This window comes from Canis aureus, chromosome 25 (assembly GCF_053574225.1).
Source record: "Canis aureus isolate CA01 chromosome 25, VMU_Caureus_v.1.0, whole genome shotgun sequence".
NCBI lineage: Eukaryota > Metazoa > Chordata > Mammalia > Carnivora > Canidae > Canis > Canis aureus.
In genome coordinates, this window is record NC_135635.1 from 8,872,697 (window position 1) to 8,895,253 (window position 22,557).

The 22,557-nt window shown below is 40.1% G+C and overlaps 1 long non-coding RNA gene across 1 annotated transcript in view; it reads left to right on the top strand.

The window, feature by feature from the left end:
• The first annotated feature begins 10,098 nt into the window (after positions 1–10,098).
• The window catches only part of LOC144297593 (uncharacterized), a 77,387-nt gene continuing 64,928 nt past the window's right edge, over positions 10,099–22,557 (top strand). Inside the window, exon 1 of the long non-coding RNA XR_013364558.1 lies at positions 10,099–10,253. This is a non-coding gene — a long non-coding RNA (uncharacterized LOC144297593). The remainder of the gene's footprint in view (positions 10,254–22,557) is intronic.

Genomic DNA, 22,557 nt, shown 5'->3' on the forward strand with positions numbered 1-22,557 from the left:
AAAATGCTTGAGTGTTTTCTCTTCGTCACTTGATCTCTCTAGAGTTTTATGACATTCTAACTTGGTTGTGTCACTTGCAACAATCATTAAGGGCCTTAAGTATTCCAACAAATACTGGCTATTACCCCCACATTGTTGGACATGCAGCCAAATGCCCATGATATGGTTGCTACAAATTATCCATTAGCCTCTGGAACTTTGCCAAGACCTCATTCAGCCAAAGATCTCAGGCTTGAATTAATCAGACATACAAGTAGTTACACAATAAATGTTCTTAAGGCCTTGCATCAGAAAGAACTGAACAAGGGCCAATGATCACCTGGCTCATCCATGCAGAACATGGGAATATTGGTCAACTACTGAAAACATTGGTTTTTCTCTTCTTTTTTGTCTCCTCTAATTCTTTACAATTTTTAAAAATTTTATTTATTTATTCATGACATACAGAGAGAGAGAGAGGCAGAGGGAGAAGCAGGCTCCATGCGGGGAGCCCCGCGTGGAACTTGATCCAGGGTCTCCAGGATCACGCCCTGGGCTGAAGGCAGTGCTAAACCACTGGGCCACCAGGGCTGCCCATACAAATTTATTTTCCACAACTTTTTTATGGTTTCACACAATAAAATATTATGAATCTTATTTTACAAAAGGTCCTTTCTAATAAGGCTTTCTCTTCCATTTAAAATATTTCTACTCCAAAACAAAATAATCTGACATTTCTGTGTGTTGAGGAGCACCTATCTAAAGTATTTCTAGTTTATATTTCTGGAAATCACCTAGACTGAGGAATGCAATGCTTTAATTTGGGTTCTCTTAAAAGCAGAGCCTGAGACAAGGATTTGGGTACAGGTGGTTAACTTGGGAGGTGGTCCCAGGAAGAAAGAGTGAGGGTGTCAGGGGAATAGGAGAGGGGAGGAGTAATCTGCTGGGAACAGTTACTATGGGGAGGGCAGTTCTACTGAGATCACCTGAGTAGCTCACCCCTGGAGTTGTCCTGAATACAGTGGCTCCTGCCCCCCATAAATTGAGAGTTTCTTTACAAGCTTTTCCTTTTCTGTGCTTCCAGGCTTGCCTTGCATATCCAGGTGAGTAAACTCCAAGGTGTGGTGCAGAATGCTTAATGCAATACCCCATTTGCATTAGTATCTCCACTGGTAGTGTGAGGTAGGAGAGCTTGCATTTAACTGTCCATTGTAGCCATAGCTGATATTAGAGATGGGCAGAGAACATGTTATAGGGATACCAGAGGCACCTGCTACATGAAATTCTGCTTTTATGCTATAGATTATCCTGGTTTTGAAATATTTACATGTAATTGTAGTTGATAGTTGTCTTCAACAACAACCATAATATCCTCTAAACTTTATTGAGTATTCTGTATGCCAGGCTCTGTTGTAAGCATTTGAGAAAATATTTTCTCCATGTAACTACCATTACTATGGTTGTTATTATTATTAAAAAATTACAGTTGTGTGCAGTTAATTCCCAATTAGAATAATTTTGGCCATTTTTATTATCACTACTAACAATAAATGCATATTATAAACACAGTCCAAACAGCTTCAGCTTCTGAATTAAGGAGGATCCAGACTCCTGTGCCAGACTTTATTCTAAAATATCCAAATATTATCCCAATTATGGTGGGTGGGTTGTTTTTTTTTTTTTTTTTTTGCCTTATTTCTCTTCTTTATTGGAATTTTTCCCTATTTCTTTTTTTAAAATTTAAATTCAATTTGCCAACATATAACACCCAGTGCTCATCTCATCATTAACTAATTATGGTGTTTTATCAGTAGCAGTATGGAGACAGGGTGAAGTTATATCCAGCAAACCACATTCTGTGCAGAAACTCATACCCTGTTGTGACTGTTATAGATGGGACATGTGTTGTGTCAGAGAAAAGTCAAGAATTTTTGCTCCAGGCTAAACGTACTTTTCTCCTTTCTAAGTTTTTTTAACCTTAAGCTTAAAAAAATAAAACCCCAAAATGTCCTTTTTAATGTCATGTATTTTTAATTTGCTACTCAGAAGGTGTTAGATCTAATTGTGTTGAACATTTTCCACTTGGCTGTTAACTGTAAAATTCCCTCAGAAGAATAGCGTTTAAGGGTCTCCTACCCTGGGGACATGCATTGAAGAAAGAGCCAATCAGGCCACTCCTTCAATGTTGGCACCAGGAAAATGGCAGGCTGTAGTGCTGTCCCAGGAAACTGGTGCTGTGGCGGGAGCTCCTCTCCTGACTTCGTCTGTTATCTCCTTTTTAGAGAGCTTCCCGTGTGAACGTTGAAGGCATAGGACAGCCAGAGGACTAATAGCTAGCTGTTTAAGCAGTGCTCAAATGATTGTGGTTACACATCTATATGTAGATTTTATCTTGCTGCCTCCCTGCCTTGATGTGTAAGTCATGACCACAAGGCACATGAACAAGTATAACCATGTTCTTGATTTGTGATGTTTTTGTGGTGGGCACCTTGTGCTAAGAGGCAGGAGATCTGCATTTCCTGGCTCAGCTGGTCACTGACGTCTGATCTTTAGCAAATTACTTCTCTTTTTCTGGCCTCAGCTTCCCCAGTAGTATATGCTAGAGTCAGACTAGTTGAGTTGTAAATTCTCTTCTAACTTTGCATTCTGTGGTTCATTGTATACAGTTCAATAATATATTTCTTTATATTTTCTTGTTTAGGATAGAGTTCATTATGGAAGGCAACCATGACAGAGAAATCTCCAAATTGCAAGTCGTATTTCGTAAATAGAAATATGTTTGATGGCAGACAAACGTACACGCTTTTGTTCCACTTAGATTATTTTTTCAAATATTCAGATTTATTTAAAATTAAAATTATATTTTAACTAAAATATATTCTATGCTCATAATTTTTTTTCTACTCATCCTTATACTTTCTACTACTCATTTTTTTTTTTGTCTTGAGAGTCTAGTAAAATCCAAAATGGAATGTTTATTGATTTATGTCTGTCTCTTTCCAAAAGAGCTTGGAGGCAAGGCTTCTTGGTGTGTAGGTGGTGGTGGTATTAATAGAACTGGCATTGTTACCCTATTGATCCTTCACCTGGCTGTTGGTGCTTCAGGATTTTCTAATCCTTCCATCTGGTGGTTTTGTCTGTGCTCTCTTTATTGTTTATTTTTTAACTTCTGAACTCTTCAATTCTGAACTCTTTCTAGTTGATGCTCTTTAGAAACATAATTTCTAAACCCATCAATTGCAGTTTTTTTTAATGGTAGCTTCAAATCAGTTCAGGTGTCTCAATACAGCAACCCGGAGAAAAACAAATGGATCTTCTTTTCCTCTTCTTATCTGATTTTTAAGTAGGTAATTTTAGATGCTATTAAAATTGAACAAACATACTCAAAACTAAGTGAGTTCTTTGACAAAGTACAAAACGTCATCTAACAAATGAGAGGCAGCATCATAGGATATTGTTTTTCTAGCAAAAAAACAGGACAATATGAATGTCCCCAAACAGGGATTTGATTAAACAAATGACAGTACATTTATACATTGGAATTATTGGTTTATTCCTGTGCTATTAAAAATATGTTGTAGAGAATTATTTCATGATGTGAAAAATTGTTCTAATTGTATTGGTAAATAACCAAACCAGATTATATAACAGAATTTATCGTATAATCTTTTAAAAATAATTAATGGATTGTGTGCAATGCATAGAAGAAAAGACTGAAAGGATATAGAAACATTCACAGGGCTGCGTGTTGGCAGGTGGAAAATTAAGAGTAATTTAGAATTGTTTTCTTATTTATTATCTGAAGTTTCCTAAAATGTCTACAAGGAACCTGTATTATTTTGTGATAAGAAAAGAAACAATAATACAAAATTTTTTTTCAGATGAATAAAACAGTAAATGTAAAAATAAAATAGTAAAAATCTTAGAAAAAAATTAGGAGACTCTATTTAAAATGTGGGAATAGGGAGATCAAACAAGCAAAGAGAAGTGGCCCAGAAACTATAAAAGAAAAGTATATTTAACTTTATAAAGCCTAAAATGTTTTATCTTAAGATACCATAAAACTAGGCCTCAAATCACTTTTTTATGTATATGAATGTTGAATAACTAGGGTGTATACTGGAAACTAATATAATACTGTATGTAAGCTAGACGTCAGTTAAAAATATGACCAAAAAATATATAGGCTGGAAAATATTTGCAATGCATACAGCAGATAAGGGGTTAATAGCTGCACTATCCACACAGCCTCTGCGAACACATTAACAAGAGAAACCCAAACAACCCAACGGTGAAATGGACAAAGCACAACCATAAGACAAATGACATATGAAAAGATATGTCCCATCTTCCTAGCAGTCCGGCAAATGCAGATGCAATAAAAATGAAATATCTGGTACCTATCAGAAGGGCAGAATTTGAAAACAGAGATCGTACTTAGTGCGAAAGTAGAAGCCGATCGTCTCACCATTGCTGGCAGGCATTTTAACCTTATTTGAAAGCAATCTGGCAATAAAATCGGAAGTCGTTTGTTCCAACAGTCTGACAGGAGGGCACATTATCTCTCTCTTCTAATGCTTTTTCCACATGGAGAGAGTTCTATTTGGGGGGCAATCCTGGCTTCTCCAAACTCTCTTCAACAGTTGAGGAGCAAGGAATCATCTGATTGGGGAATCTGAGGATCAGGACCCTGGCAGGTGTAGCTTAGCCCCTCTCCATCTGGCTCTTGGATCCGCCCACTGCAGAGAACATGTGCTCTGATATTTTCTTGGCCACGTGGGAACCCCAGTGGGCAAGGCTCTGCCCCAGTAGGGGGCCTATGGTTAATTAGCACAGCCTGCACTGGGTGGTGGTAGGGGAGTGACGTGTCTATGCAGATGAGCTCTTTAGATCTCCCCTCAAGATAACTTGCTTCGAGAAGGTTACACCAGCTGCTCTACCTTCAGATCTACCACAGCACTCATGCTGAGGTCACAGGCTCCCTGGGTTGGACAGCTTTTATTGTGGGGCCCTCCAGTGGCCTGGATGAGACTTCTCTAAGTTATACTGCAGCCAGAGGCTTTTTTCTATCCAATCCTCCTTTCTCGTCTTTTCTTGCACAAGTGCCAGACCTGCATTGTAATCTGTAAACTGCATCACAACCATGAGCGTTTCCTCCGGTAAATTATTTGCAATTCTAATTCTGTCTTGGTGGCTGCTTCTCAGAGGACTTAAACACGTCATTGGTGGTACTAGGAAATGTCTGAGAAAGCAGTAAGATGTGGTTGGGCTGGATCATTTGCTGCTGGCAAGGAAGACCTAACCCGGTGTGTAACTGTTTTCTATTGCTGCTCTAACAAATTATCACAAGTTTGGTTGCTTAAAACAACTTATTCTCTTAAGGTTATGGAAGCTAAACGTCCAAAATGGGTTTCACTGGGCTACTATCAAGGTGTGGGCAGAGCTGTGTTCCTTCTGAAGGTGCTAGGGGAGAGTCTGCTTCCTTGCCTTTGCCATTCTCGAGGGGCTGCCCGGACTTCCTGGCTTATAGTCCCTGCCTTCACCTTCAAAGCTGGTAGCATAACATCTTCCAATCCCTCTTTGACTCTGACACTTCTAACTCCCTCTTTCTTTTTTTTTTTTTAAGATATATTTGTACATTTGAGAGAGAGAGCGCGCGTGCTTGTGCAAGTAGGGGGAGGGGCATAAAGAGAGGAAGACAAGCAGACTCCCCACTAAGCAGGGACCTGGACATGGGGTTGAACCCAGGAACCTGAGGTCATGACCTGAGCTGGAACCAAGAGTCTGCCACTCAACTCTCTCTTTCATTTATAAGGACTCTTGTCATTACACTGGACCCACCAATATGCAATTCAGGATAATCTCACCATTCCAAGATCCTTGGCTTAATCACATCTACAAAGTCCCTTTCATAATGTAAGAAAACATATTTACAGGTTCTGATGATTAGGATGTAGACATTTTTTTTCTTTTGATCAGGTTGGGGAGCATCATTCTTTTCTGCCTATCATCATGTAATATGTAGGGCACCAATAGTCCTCGGCCATACGGTAGCAGCCCAACTGCTAAAAATTTCACTCTTGGTGACCCAGGTGGATGGGAATAATCTTAATGATTCAGATATTTGAAATGCAATGGGGCCAGAGGGGAGAGAGGAACAAATGCATATAAAGGCAATGGTTTTGGTTGGTGTTTAGAGGTTGTATTAATGCCCTGCAGAGAGCTAATGAAAAGCTGAGAGCTGTTAATACACCACTAAAGGCTAAATGGGGGAACTGGCAGGACTCTCTGTGGGAGTTTACCCAGAGGCCCTACCCCCTCAGTGGAAGCTTGGATGTAGCTGAGGAGCAAGTGTGGGACTTAGTTTAAAGCTCCAGGAGACCTTTAATTTCTTAAGCCATGTCTGTAGTGCTAAGGTCAGAGCCCTGGTTGGGAAAGCTTGGGACCTGGATATATGAGATGTGGGCATCAAGGTAGACACCCACAAGGACCATGGCTCTGTAAACTCCTCTGAACCCACAGGCTTTCAGCCCACCGCCCTCTATGAAGAGCCAGCACTTCTCTCATGTAGGAAGGCACTGCGGAGGCTCACCTCCACGGGGCAGCAGGTGTCCCTCTAAGGGGTTGCACCTGCTGCTTCTCTTCGATGCCAGTGCCATAACTAGGGTTAACTCCCAAAAGATTCCAGCTGGGGGATGTGCTAGGCTTGATGCAAGGAGAGAGATTCTACCTCAGAGGAACTGCAACAACTAAGTAGCACATACTGACAGGAGCAAGGGCAGTATGCCCAGGAATAAATTTTGGTGGGAGTCTAAGGAGTCAAAACGTAACATTGGATGAGCAAGATGTCACAGACTTCAGGGAACTATCTCCAGATGTGAGATTTAACACCAGCGAAGACCTCAGGGGATGGGGCACATTTACTGCCTGGGGAGGCTCTTAGAACCCTAGGCTATGGCCAGTGGCCCAGCTGGCTGCTCAGGGGCCTGGAGGGGACAGGATGAGCACTATTCCTCAAGGAACCTATCAGTGCCTTGGTGGCAACTCAACTACTTTGGGCCCCTTCCATCCTGGAAGGATCAGTGTCTTGTTCTGATGGCGATAGATACCTGTTTCTCAGTACAGGCTTGCCTTTCCAATCTGTAAGGCTGCAGCCAAAACTCATTCGGGGGCTTACAGAAGGCCTGATCCACAGGTGTGAAATCCTGTACAGGCAGTGTAGCACCTGACCCCACTTCCCAGGAGGCAAGTCCAAAACAGTTGACTTGAATATATTTCTTCAATGTATTGTTAAGTACAAAAAGTATATATAGATAGTGTGATCCCATTTTTGAATCAGAAAATAACAATGCTACTTTATATCTGTATTTATGTTTGTCTATGATTCTAGCAGCATGGAAATATTATGAAATGACACATACCAGGCCATTAATGCCGATTACACGGGGGTTGGAGCAGAGGGATGTCTGGTGGAGAGGGGGAGGACAGAGAGGAGGAGGAATTTTGAAAAAAAAAAAAAGAAAAAAAAAAAGAACTACAGTTTTAGAAACTATTCATGATGGAAAAGAATATTATGCTATTATCCCATTTGTACAAGTTGCATGAAAGATGGCCACTAAAACATGAAGAGTGGTTATCTTAAAGTGATGGAATTCCAGAACATGCCAGCTTCTATCATCATCTGTTGCTTTTTGGCAATCACTCAATCTTATATATGGAAGCCTCTGTCCCTTAACTACTCCAGTTTTCGGTGTTATCATCTGTGAAATAAGAGAGCTAAGCCAAGGCTTCTGTGATGCGCAAAGGCAGTAACAGAGTTTCAATATTTCAGTTTAATTTAAGCGGTTTAATTCAGTACAGGAAAAAAAAAAAAAGGACTGAATGTGTACTATGTGCCAGGTATGTTGCAGAGTGCTGGGGTGTGAAGATGAATAAGACATAGTTTTACAGCATGGAGGGTATTCTTAGTCCACTCATGCTGTTATAATGAAAATGCCGTAAATGGGGTGGCTTCTCAACAACATACCTTGATTTCTCACAGTTACGGAGGCTGTGAGGTCCAAGATCCTGGTGCTGGCAGGTTCAGTGTCTGCTGCAGACCCACTTCCTGTGCATACATAGCTGTCTTTCCTTTAACATCACATGGTAGAAATGGCAAGGGATCTCTCTGGGGTTTCTATCATAAGGGCGCTAATCCCACTTATGAGGGCTCTAGCCTCATGACCTAATCACCTCCCAAAGTCCCCACCTCCAGATACCATCACACTGGGGATTATATTTCAACATAAAAAAACTGGGTAGACACAAACATTCAGTGCCCAGTAGAGAATCACATGTAAAAACAGATTAATTTAGTACCATATGGGAAGTGCTATGATATGAATATTACAAGGTGGTATGGGATCTCCAGGTGCGTAAAGGGGCAGACTTTGGGAAGGATAAATGATACTTGATACCCCCACCTAAAGAAATGTCCATCTTCTTTACTTTAGGAGTATGCAATGTGATCTTGACTATTTTAAAACAGTGCCTAAAATAGATTGAAAAGACGTATGTCAAAGTCTTGACAGTTATTCTACTCCTTTATTCTTTTCCATTTTTCCCTAATTTTTTCAATAAGTGTTTAATAGGAAATATTTATCTTATTTTGGTTGGATTATAGCAGCTCAGAATGGTTGCTCCCACCTTACATGTATGAAATGTTCTTTTTCTTTTTTTTTAAGATTTTATTTATTTATGATAGTCACAGAGAGAGAGAGAGAGAGAGGCAGAGACACAGACAGAGGGAGAAGCAGGCTCCATGCACCGGGAGCCCGACGTGGGATTCGATCCCGAGTCTCCAGGATCGCGCCCTGGGCCAAAGGCAGGTGCCAAACCGCTGCGCCACCCAGGGATCCCTGAAATGCTCTCTAATGAATCTAAATGAAGAATTTATCAGTTTGTACTTATATGATCAACATGGTAGCTCGAGTATTTAAAAGCAGGGAGCTCATGATAGACAACTAGTAAAAGGTATCATTAGTAGCAAAAAGTTTGGAAGCAACCAGACAGGAACCCAAAGATATTTTCTGGCCCTGGGATGCCATGGAGAAGACCCCTGGTGTTTATGTGTACTCCTTTGACATGATCTCTTTTAAGAAAAGGTGTGTGGTTGATCTGACAATTACCCACTAATTTCACTGCCAGGTTTTTGTGCCCTAGTAGATTCTTCACAAATCATGGAAGCCCACACAGTACTTTTAATTCCTTCCCCAGAGCAACTGTAAGGGATTGGCATTTCACGTGTACGGAAATGGAAACCCAGGAGCCAAATGATTTGTCCAGAAAGTTTCAGAATTAGGAATCTTAGTTTTCTTCATCTATAAGCTTTAAAAATGGCTTTAGAGCTGTGGATGAGAATCTCTCTTTGCTGCTGCTAATGTTTCAGGTGCAGCTGGGGTCCAGTTCAGGCCCTCTCACTACCCATCCCTTACCTGGCCCTAACCTCTCTTCCAGGGTGCTGAATGACGCCTGCTTCTTCTGTCAGAGTACTCAGCTCATGTTCATGAGAATCACATAATGTCTATCTTTCCCAATAAACTATAAGATCTTTTTAAAAAAGATTAAAAAAATTTTTTTTATTTGAGAGAGAGAGAGCAAGCACAAACGGGGGGGGGGGGAGGAATAGAGGGAGAAGGAAATGCAGATTCCCCACTGAGCAGAGATCCTGATGTGTGGCTTGATCCTAGGACCCTGAGATTGTGACTTGAGCCAAAAGCAGACACTTACCCGACTGAGCTACCCAGGCACCAGATCTTTTTCATTAGTTTCCCCCAATGCCTAAGACAGTAACTGACACAGTGACAATTAAGTAATGTATAAATTAATAAGTAGAAATGTGACTTTAGGTCTCATAATGGCTAACACATATTAAGTGCTTACAATGTGTCAAACACTTATTCTAAGTGTTTTATATGTATTAACTCATTTATTTCTCCTAATTAACCAAGCAGGGAGGTACTGTGATTATCCTTGGTATTACAGCAAAGAAAGTGAAGTTAGTTAGCTTGTGAGGTCACAGAGCCAGTGAGTGGTCAAGGTGAGACTTGAACCCAGTCAGTCTGATTCTGCAATCTGTGCTCTTGACCACTGTTTCATGCTACTTTTTAAGTCATTTAACCTCTCTATATCTCAATTTTTCTAATAGAAAAGTGGATTGAAGTATCTACGCCTGGAAGGTTGGAAGAATGAAAAAAAAAAAAACAGAAGTACACGTGAAGCTATATACACATTAGGTATTATTTTTTATTATCATTAATGTTAATATGTAATCACTAATCTTGTTAGCCACTAAATATGGCAAGAAAAATCAAATAGTGTGATTACATATTGCTGTGTAATCGATACTATTAGAGGGTTATAAACTGTGGTTTCTTAATCTTAACTTGTTTTAGATTTCCTGAACGACATTAGGGAAATAATTTCTCATCACCTTGTTGGGTGTCATTTCCCCTTCCCATAAGTGGTCTTTGCTGCCTGCCGGAATCTGCTTATCAATTTCTTGATACTGATCATGAGATGTTCATAGAGTGTTGGGTGGGGACTGAGCAAGGGGATTTACAAATCTTTCTCAGCTGAGAAGGAGAGAGTCTCCCCCTAGTGTTCGTCTTGGCGCAGAAGGCTCTGAACCCCACGTCAGAATCTTCACCCAGGCTTTTGGTTTAGTCTCATTCTCATGATCAGAGTGATTTTTGGAGCTAGAAGTTCAGAGTTCCAATCCTACAGCAGCAGAAATGGGGACTTATGTCTCATAATAAGTGTTTTACATGAAGTATGGATGAATGCAGCCACGCACAGGCAAATAGCTATATACTCACAGACGGGCTGCCCATCTTTCTTTGAATCATTTTAAGATGCTTGACCCCTTACGGGTTTGAGATTAATAGTGATTGCTCCATGGCCCAGTACAGGGTTGACAAGCCTCCTGGGAGTACATAAAGAAACTAGTTTTTATTTGGTACCTAATAAGTGACAAGTTTCTTAATAATCACCATCTTTTCAATTCACACAATTAACTTTTAGGGCAGCCTTCATACCCTTAGATATGAAGGCTGAGGCTCAGAGATCTTTAGGAGCTTGCCCAATGATTACACATTATATACATGATAAATGTAGCCTTTAAACCCAACTCCAAGACCCATGCTCTGTCCTTTACATACTGCTGCTCAGCCTGTGGCCCCTGGCTCCACAGGAGGCCCATGATGGTGTCTCAACAGTTCTAGCCTCCACTGAGTGGAGGCTGATACTTCCTGTTTCTCTGAATTCTTTCCTTGGCTACCTCACCAATGCTAGTATCCATAGCTTGATAGTTAACCTGATAAATTGTCAATGTAACTATTCATGCATAATATTTTGGTTCATGGATAATAATTTCAGGGAGCGTCTTGACCCAAGAGGGTGTTACCATTAATAGAATCGTAGGAAATTAGACCTGGGTATGGCTTTGTTTAAAAACATCCTTTTTAAGAATAACCTTACTATTGAGAGATCAAACCTTTCAAAACCTGGATTTATGGTGGCAAAATAATAAAAGTGATGCTTTCCTGGTAAAAAAGAAGGTCTCTTGCTATGTCTTAAATCATGGCTTTTTCATTCTACATGGGGGGCATGCCAGGCCAGTAATTGATGATAAACCTATGCATTATCTTATATTCTCCTCACAATTTTGTATTTAACTGGAAGTAGGGGAGTGAGGGGAAGGAGAGGAGGGGAGATGCTGTTTGGCAATTGGCCAGTTCTGTGAGCAAGTTTTGGTTTTTGTGGTTCTGTAGTTATTTCAGTGAATAAAGCAACCCATTCATATAGCCCAGACTAGTTATAAGCTGCTATTGAGTGATGGCCAATTACAAGTTATTCACATTTGGATCGATATCCCAGACATGAGCTCATTAACCCCAAATCCTATTATCTCACACATGTGAAGCAGATTGTTTTTAATGTGATGACATTTTCACTGTCTACAAACCTGGGTTCTGATGTAGTAAAAAAGCCTCAGCAGATAAAAGCAGAAATAAGCAGCTGCGTTGGTATCCACACAACCAGTGAAATGACATGTGTGAATTAGTAAATGCCTGCTTGCGCCGTTCAGGGGTTCAGCCTCAGAGTCGATGACTTTGCTGGATTTCCTATAGTTTTTCTCCTTACTCTCCAACTCCTTGGGATATTCGAGCTCTTCCTGGTATCTAGAAACCTCTCCTCTTTTAATGTCTGTAGCTTATGAGTCCCTGTCTTCAGGCAGTTTCTTGATTTTCCAAGACATTGGTTTTTAGGCCTGTTGTTGCTACGGGTTTTATCTATTTTAATCCTCTCTGAGTCTCTCCATAACAATTTTAATTAATGGGCAGACTTTCTTTGTAGATTGAATGCTCATACCTCTTAAAGATCTATCATTGCCGTGATTAGAATCATTTATTCACATGCCATCCCATTTTCCACCTTTGCAAGAGCAGGCAAATTTTTCTTCAAACTATTATCTCTACAGCTAATGGATTGAACCCAAAATTAACTCTGAATTACACAGCTGAATCTTAGACTTGTCTTTTGTTTAGGGGTCCTCTTTGAGGCTGGCTGCCTGGACATGCCCTTGGTGGTCTTCAAGTGAGGGGGAGAAGTTTTGACTTTTTACTAAAATACGCTAAAACAAAAAACAAAAACAGGGACTATTTTCTTCTGGTCTGACTCATGATGTCATCTCAGTGGTTCAAAATTAAAATTTTGATTTCACAACATATGGTATTGTAGGATCATGTTTTCCCCATGTATAAAGTGGAGAATATCTTCCCAGCATACCCACACAACTATTGTAAATATGAAATGCATTTGCAAAGTGTAACATGCTATATAAGAAATATGTACGTATATATTTATCAGTGGTTTTCTTTTGCCCCCAGACAACATTAGCAATGTCTGGAGACATTTTGGGATATCAGACTTGGTGGGAAGAGATGCTACTAGCATCAGATGTGTAGAGGCCAGTGATGCTGCTAAGCATAATGCACAGAACAGCCCCCACAGCAAAGAATTACCTGGCCCCAAATGTCCCTAATGCCAAGGTTGAGGAACCCTGAATAAAACAACTGTGATATAAGAAGCAGAACTTGTGCCCTGTTCAATAATCATCCCCTCTCCTGCTCCTCTCCTATGTCGATTTTCCTAACTAATCTTTCTTTCTCCAGCGTGGGCAAGCTGAATGAGGTAATGAAATGCTAATCAGAAGTGCCACTCCTTTTACAGGTCATTAGACAAGGGAAGCAAACTTGATAGACACTATTTTTAACCTTTCTCATTAATTAAAAAACATCATGTAGATAATTTTTAGTGACTGGAAGGATCAGGACAAGTAGTGATTCCATGCTTTTATTTCTATGCTCTAATTTATCTTTTAGTACAATCCCTACTCATTAAAGAGTAGAATTCTAGAACCTAAGGTGGTTGCCAGAGACATGACCTAGGTCAGTGACTAAGTCATCAAAGACAGATGGTGTCTAGATTCTTCCTGTTAATTGCTGTCCTAATGATAACGATAGGCAGCAACTATTGAGCATTTATGTGGGTTCATATAAATTATATGCATTTACCTTATTTTGTCTTCACAACCATCCTGAGAAATAGTTATGTCATGCTAGTCAAAACATTTTTTAGAACTTTTAAAAAAAGTTTACAAATTGAACTTTCAACGGTTAAAGCTTGCTTCTGCTGCTTGTTCAGTTCTCCTAAAATGGTCAATCAGTCAGTCAATTTACACATTCAGAAATTCCTATTTGCAGAGCTCTTTGGGAATTCAATGACACTTCCTTCAAAAAACATGAGCTTTAGCGTGAACAGTACAGCCCAAATCTTTGTGACTACTATAGTATTCACCCGTAAATGGCCTAAATGTCTGCTAATACAATAATGGTTATATAAATCTTGGAATAGATCTTAGGATATTTACACAGATTATCTCAATACATTGAATTTTACGAGTAGGCTCTTAGTGGAACAGTGTGTATATTATAATAAAATTATGTTAAAAATATATCTACACATTCTTAAAAACACGAATTGTTATGTGGAAGGAATTTTGCCAAATTGTAAATTATGGTTCTCTTTTGGGGTCAGATTATAGAGAAACATTTTTTTTTCTCTACATAATGTAAGTCTTTAAAAATCATGTATCATTCTAAAGAGCAATAAAAATAATTCTATTTAAAATATACATTAGGGCAGCCCGGATGGCTCAGCGGTTTAGCACCACCTTCAGCCCAGGGTGTGATCCTGGAGACCCGGGATCGAATCCCACATCGGGCTCCCTGCCTGGAGCCTGCTTCTCCCTCTGCCTGTGTCTCTGCCTCTCTCTCTCTCTCCCTCTCTCTGTGTATCTCTCATGAATAAATAAATAAAATCTTTAAAATGTAGATATATACATTAATAAAAACTGGTAGCTCAAGATAGCCATACAAAATGGAATTTATAACAAAGTGGCAATAATAAACCAAATAATAGCTAATATTAATTGAATGCTTGACCTGTATCTGGTACAATTCTAAGCATTGCACATACGTGAACTCATTCAATCATCACAACAGCCTCATGAGATTAGTTCAGTTTTTATTCCTATTTTACAAATGAGGAAATGGAGGTGTAGAGAAGGTAAGTAAGTTGCCCAAAGTCACAGAGCTAATACTTGGTTGAGTCAGGACCTGGACTCAGGCAATCTGGTTCCAGAGCCGGTAAGTTGAATCTTTATTTGGAAGTGCCGGATGAATGGCACCAGTGAGGATTCTAGAAAACTTTGCAAGGTAAAAGTCTTGAGGTCACACTGGGTTCTCTCTGTAGGTCATCACCAGGTTCCTCCTACCAGATGATAAGCCCCTGCAGGGCAGACCCAGTGTCTAGGGTACCTTTATTTTGCCCTCAGTACCCAGCATAAGATCTTCCCATTACAGATGACAGATGCTTATTGTATTTAAAGTTTTTAGATATCCTAAGATTAATCCATTTTATGGGCATGATTAGAACCCATTTCTGTGCCATTTCATAGACCAACTCTTCATGTGAAATAAAGATTTACTGTTTTGTGCCTGGTAAGAGGTGAGAGGGCATGAGGTTTGAGAAGGTGTACATTTTGTCCATCATTCATGGTGCGTTCTTGAGCACCTGCCACATGCAGGCAGTGTTCCACGGATACAAGACACACAACATCTCGCCTTTTGTAGTGTTTACATCCCAGTGGTGAAAGCTGTCAGAAACAAATAAACTGAGAAGACACCAAGAACACAGCATCCAACCCTTAGGGATGTCACAACCCCAGGGTTTTGCAAGTTATACGAAATGTACATTTTGTAATAAATTAAAATGTTACTCTAATAGATAACTGGAAGAGAAAAGTTCTTATATCAGGCAAGTCACTGGTGCTGTATTATTAAAACAAGGAAATTAAACTTAATGGCACCAGAGGGAAAATGATAAAAATGATTTTCTGGTCACGTGTTATTAACCATAATAAAATAAATAGAGGAATGGTAAGTGGGAAAAGGGCTGGGCTGTTCATCCCCTCAAGGCAGGGCACAGTTAGAGAAGAAAGATGCTTCTTCTTTCCAGCTTAACTCTTTCCTGGCCTTTCCATAACACCCAAAAATGTGTCTGCGACTTTGTATTCCTAGGGGCATGGAGTCCACCTTAACTGATTCTCACACAAGCTTCAGAGTTACTTTATGTTGTCCTTGGAGATAGAAAATAAGCTTTTACCTCTCGTCTGGATTCATTTTCAAAAATGATTCTTGGAAATGAGTTTTCCTTAGACACATTTATATATAATGACAGGCTAATATCTTACACACCATTACTGTATGTAATAACAGTGTGACAAAACTGACAAGAACTAGACTATAGATGTAAGGCAATTAGCTGTGGAGGGAGAGTTATCCAGCAGAAAGGATGAGCATCATCACACTGTGTGGTGACTTAATGGTTACTAAGTGATAAATGTGGCCATCTCCTGAGGCAAAACTTCAAATAAATGAAATTTGTCCTTACAGCCCCACTTTTCTTCTTTGGCAGACGCTTTCCTGCTGCCAAGTCCTTCCTACCGTGGAGAAAAGTCCTGGCCCAGAGCCTAACGCCTAGTAGGTGATCAATAGCTCTTATGGAAGAGAGATAGCTGAACTCATTCACCAAAAGGTGTTAGGAGCTTTTCAGATTCCCCCACTTAAGTTTCTGACAGTGCTTGTGACAGGAGTGAAGTGTTAATGATGGGATTTTAGGGATTAGCGAGGAGATGGTTTTAGATGGAAAAGACTTCTTTCTGGGACTCTTCAGCTCCCTGTACAGTCCAAGGTGTGGGGAGGAGTGGGGAATGAGCAGACTCTGGGGCTGGATTGTCTCAGATCGGATCCCAGTCTGCCCCCTCCCTAGCCATGTCGTCTTGAGTATTTTCCTCACCTGCGCAATGGGGCTAGCTGCCCTATTGACCTCACAGGGTTGTTTAGAGGATCATATGAGATAATTCATACAGCTAGAGTGCAACAAACTCTAGCTCTTCTTCGGTGACATCATGTGTCAGGAGGAGTCATGGATGACTAAGGTTCCCAGGAGAGCGAGCAGCCAGGTGTGGAGAGAGCATTTCCAATCTGTGACCAGGCTCAGGGCTTACCCTGCACCCTATTCCCTGCTCATTCTCCCTTTCTTGTGAGAGCCGTTTCTCCCTGTAAGATAGAAGAATCATCCCCTCTTACTTGTTCTGTTGCTCGCTTTGCTTGAGTCACACCACCTCCTTGCTTTTCCTCACACGCACCAGTGTGTTCCCATGGTCAGGCCTCTGTACTAGCTATTTCCTCTGCCAGGAATGCATGTCCCCATATGTCTCCAGGAATGATTCTTTTACCTCCTTTAAGTTTTTGCACAGATGTCACCTTTTTTTTTAAAAAAAAAAAAAGGTGTTTTTTTTTTTTTTTAGGTTATTTATTTATTCATGAGAGGCAAGAGAGAGAGGCAGAGATATAGGCAGAAGGAGAAGCCGACTCCCTGTGGGGAGGCTGATGTGGGACTCGATCCTAGGACCCTGGGATCACGCCCTGAGCCCAAGGCAGACGCTCAACCACTGAGCCACCCAGGCGCCCCAGATGTCACCTTCTAATTGAGATTCAGTATGGCCATCCTATAGGAGTTGAACTCTACCTTCCCACCCTCAGTATTCCTGCTACCAGTTACCCTGTTTTTTCATTTTTTTAGTAGCTCTCACCACCTATTAATATACTCCAGACTTATTAATTATGATTATCATTTATGTATTTGTCCCTTAACTGGGAGGTAAGATCCTAGAGGGCAGGAATTTTTGTATTTTGGGTTCATTGATATAACTCAAGTGCTACAACAATAGGCAGGCATATAACAGGTACTGAGCAAATGTTTAGTGAGTAGATGGATGGTTAAAACAAATGAATATGTTACGACGCAATTGTAAAGTAGAAATCTAAATCCTTACAATTGCCAAAGCTAGGAAATCTAGAATTCACCTTTGGATCCTTTCTCTCCTTCCCTCTCTCTATCCAACAGGTCATGGCCCTGAGGAGTCTGCCTCTGAAATATCCTATCACTACTCCCTTTTCTCCATTTCTATAACTGCCGAATCATTAATTCTTACTTAATGCCAGTATTTTTTCTTCTCCTCCAGTTCCTTGTTACATTCTGAGTCAGGGATTGTTGATGTAAAGTACAGATCTATTTAGGCCACTCCCGTATAGGAAAGCCTTTAATGCCTATCAACTCAGTATGAAATCTAAATTGACTCTAATCTAAGAGCTCCGCCAATAACAAACACTGTGAGGTAGGCAGAATAATTACCCTCTACCACCCATGCCCACAAGAGATGTCCATGTTATCATCCCAAGAACCTTTGAATATGTCAGGTTACATGGCAAAGGGGAATAGGGTTACAGATAGAATTAAGTTTGATAATTGTCCTTAAAATAAGGAGACTATACCAGGTTATCTGGGTGGGCCTGATATAATCACAAGGGTTCTTAAAAAGTAGAAGAGAGAGTCAGAGTCAGAATCAGAAGTACTTGACCAGCTGGTTTTGAAAATAGAGGAAGGAAACTATAGGCCAATAGTATGGACAACTTCTAGAAGCTGAAAGACAAGGAAATGGATTCATCCCTAGAGCCTTCAGAAGGGAACATTGCCCTCCTGACTTGATTTTATCTGGGAAGATCTATGTCAGACTCCAGACCTTTAGAATTCTAAGATAATTTGTGTGTTTTAAGCTAATTTGGAGCAATTTGTTAAAGCAGCAACAGAAAACTAATACACTGTGTAACTTTTTTTTGCCTCCTTGGGCTGAACTCTTTGTGGTTATGTTGTATAATGGAGAGAAGGATACTAACCTTCTAAGGCTCCTGTGAGGATCAAAGACAATATTAGCAAAATGCCTAGCCATGCTGCACACATAGTAGGTTCTGAACAAATAATATTTGTTAGCTCTTTTCATCATTTCTTTCTAAGCCACAGATCATTTCCAAGGACAGCCCATCACTCACTATTTGATATGCCCACAGGGAAGAACCCAATGCCTGCCTAGTAGATTTCTTATCTTTTAAGGCCCAGTCTGTAGCCCCTCCTTAGGTAAGCCTTCTCAAATGCCACTCTCAAGCCAGGCAAATGTAATTACCCTCTCCCTGCCTCCTCAACTCCGTGATTCATACAATAACTATGTGAAGTAGGTATTATTATTTCCAGAGGCCAGGATGAGGGCAAGGCAAGCAAGCTGCCTAGAGAAGAGAATTTAAGGAGGTACTCACTCTTAGGTTTATGCAAGTATCTTAACATACCTTATCCTAGTTCTGGTCCCGATTTGTCCCATTTTTTGAAGAGGAAACCCAGGTTCAGGGAGATAAAATGTCTTATTAGTAGATGGCAGAGGAAACTAATTCTATATTCTTTACTATCCATAAGCTCTTAGAGAAAAGCCTATTACACAATAATTTGTCAAATGAATGAACAAAGTTGGTAGGATGTGTAGCAAGTTGACTATTTGATGTAGTAGGAGTGGTGGTGATGATGATGATGGTGGTGGTGGTAAATATTCAACTTTTGTCAAATGTGTACTGTGTGTTAGACACTGTGTTAAGTGACATCAGAATAATCAAAGGCTGGTTGCCCATCTAAAGGTTAGCTCTGAACTTTCAAGGGTCTAAAGGTGTTTCAAACCCTTTCTGAGGAAGACAGACCTGTCCTATGTCAGCAGGGCTGATGTAGGAATGAGATATTTATGGAGGCATTGAGGCTGAAGGAGACAAACTCAGGCTAGCAGACGTGCCAACCCTGTTCTTGTGAAGTGTGTTTACTCATCTGTTATGAGCTCACTCTAATGCAACTTTACTTTTGGTGTAATAAATTGTATTAACTTTATGCTTGAGTGAGTTATCGTTCAAAATAGAAAAATGTGTATTTCCAGGAGTCTTCTTTCATTTACACATAGAAGTCTATGGGAGTTTAAAAAATGGATTTTAAGAGCCTTGGTGATGGCTAAGAAATTGCTATTTCAGTCTTGAAAATTGCCTTTTCTACCAGAAACACTGAGCTAGGAAATCAGGCTATCTGATCTTGCTGGATTGGAAAAAAATGACTCAGGTGCTGAGATGGCCTCTAACATTTGATCCCTTCTCTCCACTGGTATTATGATAAAAATTAAACCTCAGGTGCCCTCATCAGAATCCCTAATAAACAGAATAATGCAGGAAGCCAAATTATATCATTTCTTTTAATGAAAGGTGTCACTCAAATATTCTAAGATTTTTTTTCACCATTGTGGTGAGATAATTCAATTGAAGAGTCTATTAAAAATGGGGAGCCTAAATAAACTCATGAGTTTAGTGTTAACTTTCTCTATACAACAAGTGTGATCTCCCATCTTTGGATCATGACAGAAGTAAAATAATAAGATGGGAATAAAATAAGAAGACGACTTTGCTTAGGTTTAGTGACAAACAGCTGTGATAATTTGGCTATCTCCCTATAATTTGTGTAGCCCGAGTCCTAGAGCAACATCCAGTCACTCTTTCCTTTAACAGCCACCTAAAATTAGTTGAACTCTCCTTTACACACAACTGTGGAGTCAAAGAATCCCCCCCCCCCCCAACATCTCTCCAGTGTGGGAAGAAGTGCTTGGATACTCCTGGTGATTATCTTTTACCCTTGATTGGAAATGTCTGCTGTAAACACAATTTTTGATCTCTTCTTAGTCATCTGCCAGGTATTATCCTCTCTTTCTTCCTTTTTCCTCCTTTGCAAAGGGCCCTCTAAGAATGCTATAAAATGTAATGGATCTTTACTCAAAGTTAGACACTCAGTGGGAGATTATAGCACAGAACAGGAAGCAATTCAAAAGTAAATTTTAGGAGTTCTGGTTTCCAAGTAGGATGAAGAAAGCCGGGAACAGTCCTAGTCTCACCCATCAATAAGAAACAAATAATTGACAAAGTCATACATTTTCTTGAATCTATCAGAAAATTGAGTCCACAGGGCAAACTATCCTGAAGTCTAAGAAAAATGGAGGGTCTCAAAGAAGGGGCATCTGATAAGAAAAGTTTAGTTAAATATTTTAACAAAATACTAAGGACTAGGGGTGGGCTGTGTGAAAATATAGAACACTTGGGTATCACCCAAGCAGGGAAAATCCATACCTACCTGTAGGCCTTTACCAATGTTCACAGAGAGATTAGGGGCAGAGTAGGAGCCTAGGGAAATCATACCTCAGTGATGTAGGCTTAGAGAAGGGGAGCAGTTTCTTCAGAAAAGCCATGAAACTTTGTTTGAATCCTTTTTCTTTGAAGAATGGAGGCCTTAAGACACGATGGGGAGAGCAGCAAACCTTGAAACCCCTAAGGCAGGTGAAGACCCATGTAGCTGAGGAGTGGGTAAAAGGGGAGAAAAACCCTCCATTTGAAGAAAAGGGGCAAGAAACCATCTGGCAACCAGCACATTAGATGTCTCTTATGCTGCTTATATCTGGTGAAAGGAATGATCATTAAGAAAGTCTTACCTCTGAGATCCTAAGACTGGGGCTTAGGGCTAAGATAACAAACAATCTTCCTCTCCCCTTCCCTACTGCCGCTCCCACAGGCTGGAAAGCACTGAGTAATAAGCAGCCGAAGTCTTCTGGGGGAAGGCAAGTCCTTTCATAGGTCATAAAATGGAGCAGAAAAGTTGAGAAAATCCTCCCATAAAGTCACCCTCTCCATAAGGGCAAGGTAATGCTAGAGGAGTTTGAAACAAGTGGTGTATTGCAGATAGCCAGAGCAAGAACAGAACCCAAACCCAGTTCAACTCCTGACTAGATTGACTACCCTCCTCAGCCCTCCATCACTTCTCTGCCCACCAGACACATACCCACGCTAGCAGAAGAAAATGTGTGTCCATTTCCACTTTCCAAGCATAAATGCTATTTACCTCAGGCTCTACTGTGTTCCATATGCTATCTGGCATTCAATGAAAAATTACAAACATGTAAAAGAGAAAAAGTCACTCTCAAGAGACAAAATAATAAACACAATCAGACTCTAAGATGACCCAGAATTATTGGACAGGGAATTGAAAGCAAGTATGATTAATATGTTAAAAGTTCTTTGGGGAAAAATGCATAATATGCAGGATCAGAAGATGAATATTAGCAAAGACATAGAAACTATAAGAAATAGTCAAATGAATAATCATCATATGGTTTTACTCATATGTGGAATATAAGAAATAGTGAAAGGGACTATAAGGGAAAGGAGGGAAACTGAGTGATGAAAAATTAGAGAGAGAGACAAACCATGAGAGACTCCTAACTATGGGAAACAAACAAAGGATTGCAGAAGGGTAGGTGGGTGCAGGGATGGGGTGACTGGGTGATGGGTTTTAAGGAGGGCACTTGATAGGATGAACACTGGGTGTTATACTTTATGTTGGCAAATTGAATTTAAATTTAAAAAATTCTTAAAAAAAAAAAAAGAATAGTCAAATGAAAATACTAGGGGAAAAACATGGTTCCTAAGATAAAGAATGCCTTTGGCAGGCTCATCAGTAGATTTAACACATCTGAGGAAAGTTAAAGTGAACTTGAAGATAGGTCAATAAAAATTACCTAAACTGAAATACAAAGAAACAGGAGGTGGGGGAGAAACAACAAGAACTGAGCATCTAAGAGCTACAGGACAATATCAAACAACCTAACATATATGAGTTTTGGAATCTCAGAAGGAGAAGAGAGTGAGGATGAGACAGAAGAAATATTTGAAGAGATAATGGTTGAGAATTAAAAAAAAATAATAATGAAAGACATCAAACCAAGAAGCACAGAAACTGCCAAGAAGGATGAAACTACATCTGGACCATCATATTCAAACTACTAAAAATTGATGAAGATAAAAATCTCAAAAATAGCCAGATAAATAAAACACACTTACATACATAAAAATAAAACTATGGGGGCACCTGGGTGGCTCAGTTGTTAAGCATCTGCCTTTGGTTCATGTAGTGATCCCAGGGTCCTGGCGTTGAGCCCTGCATTGAGCTCCC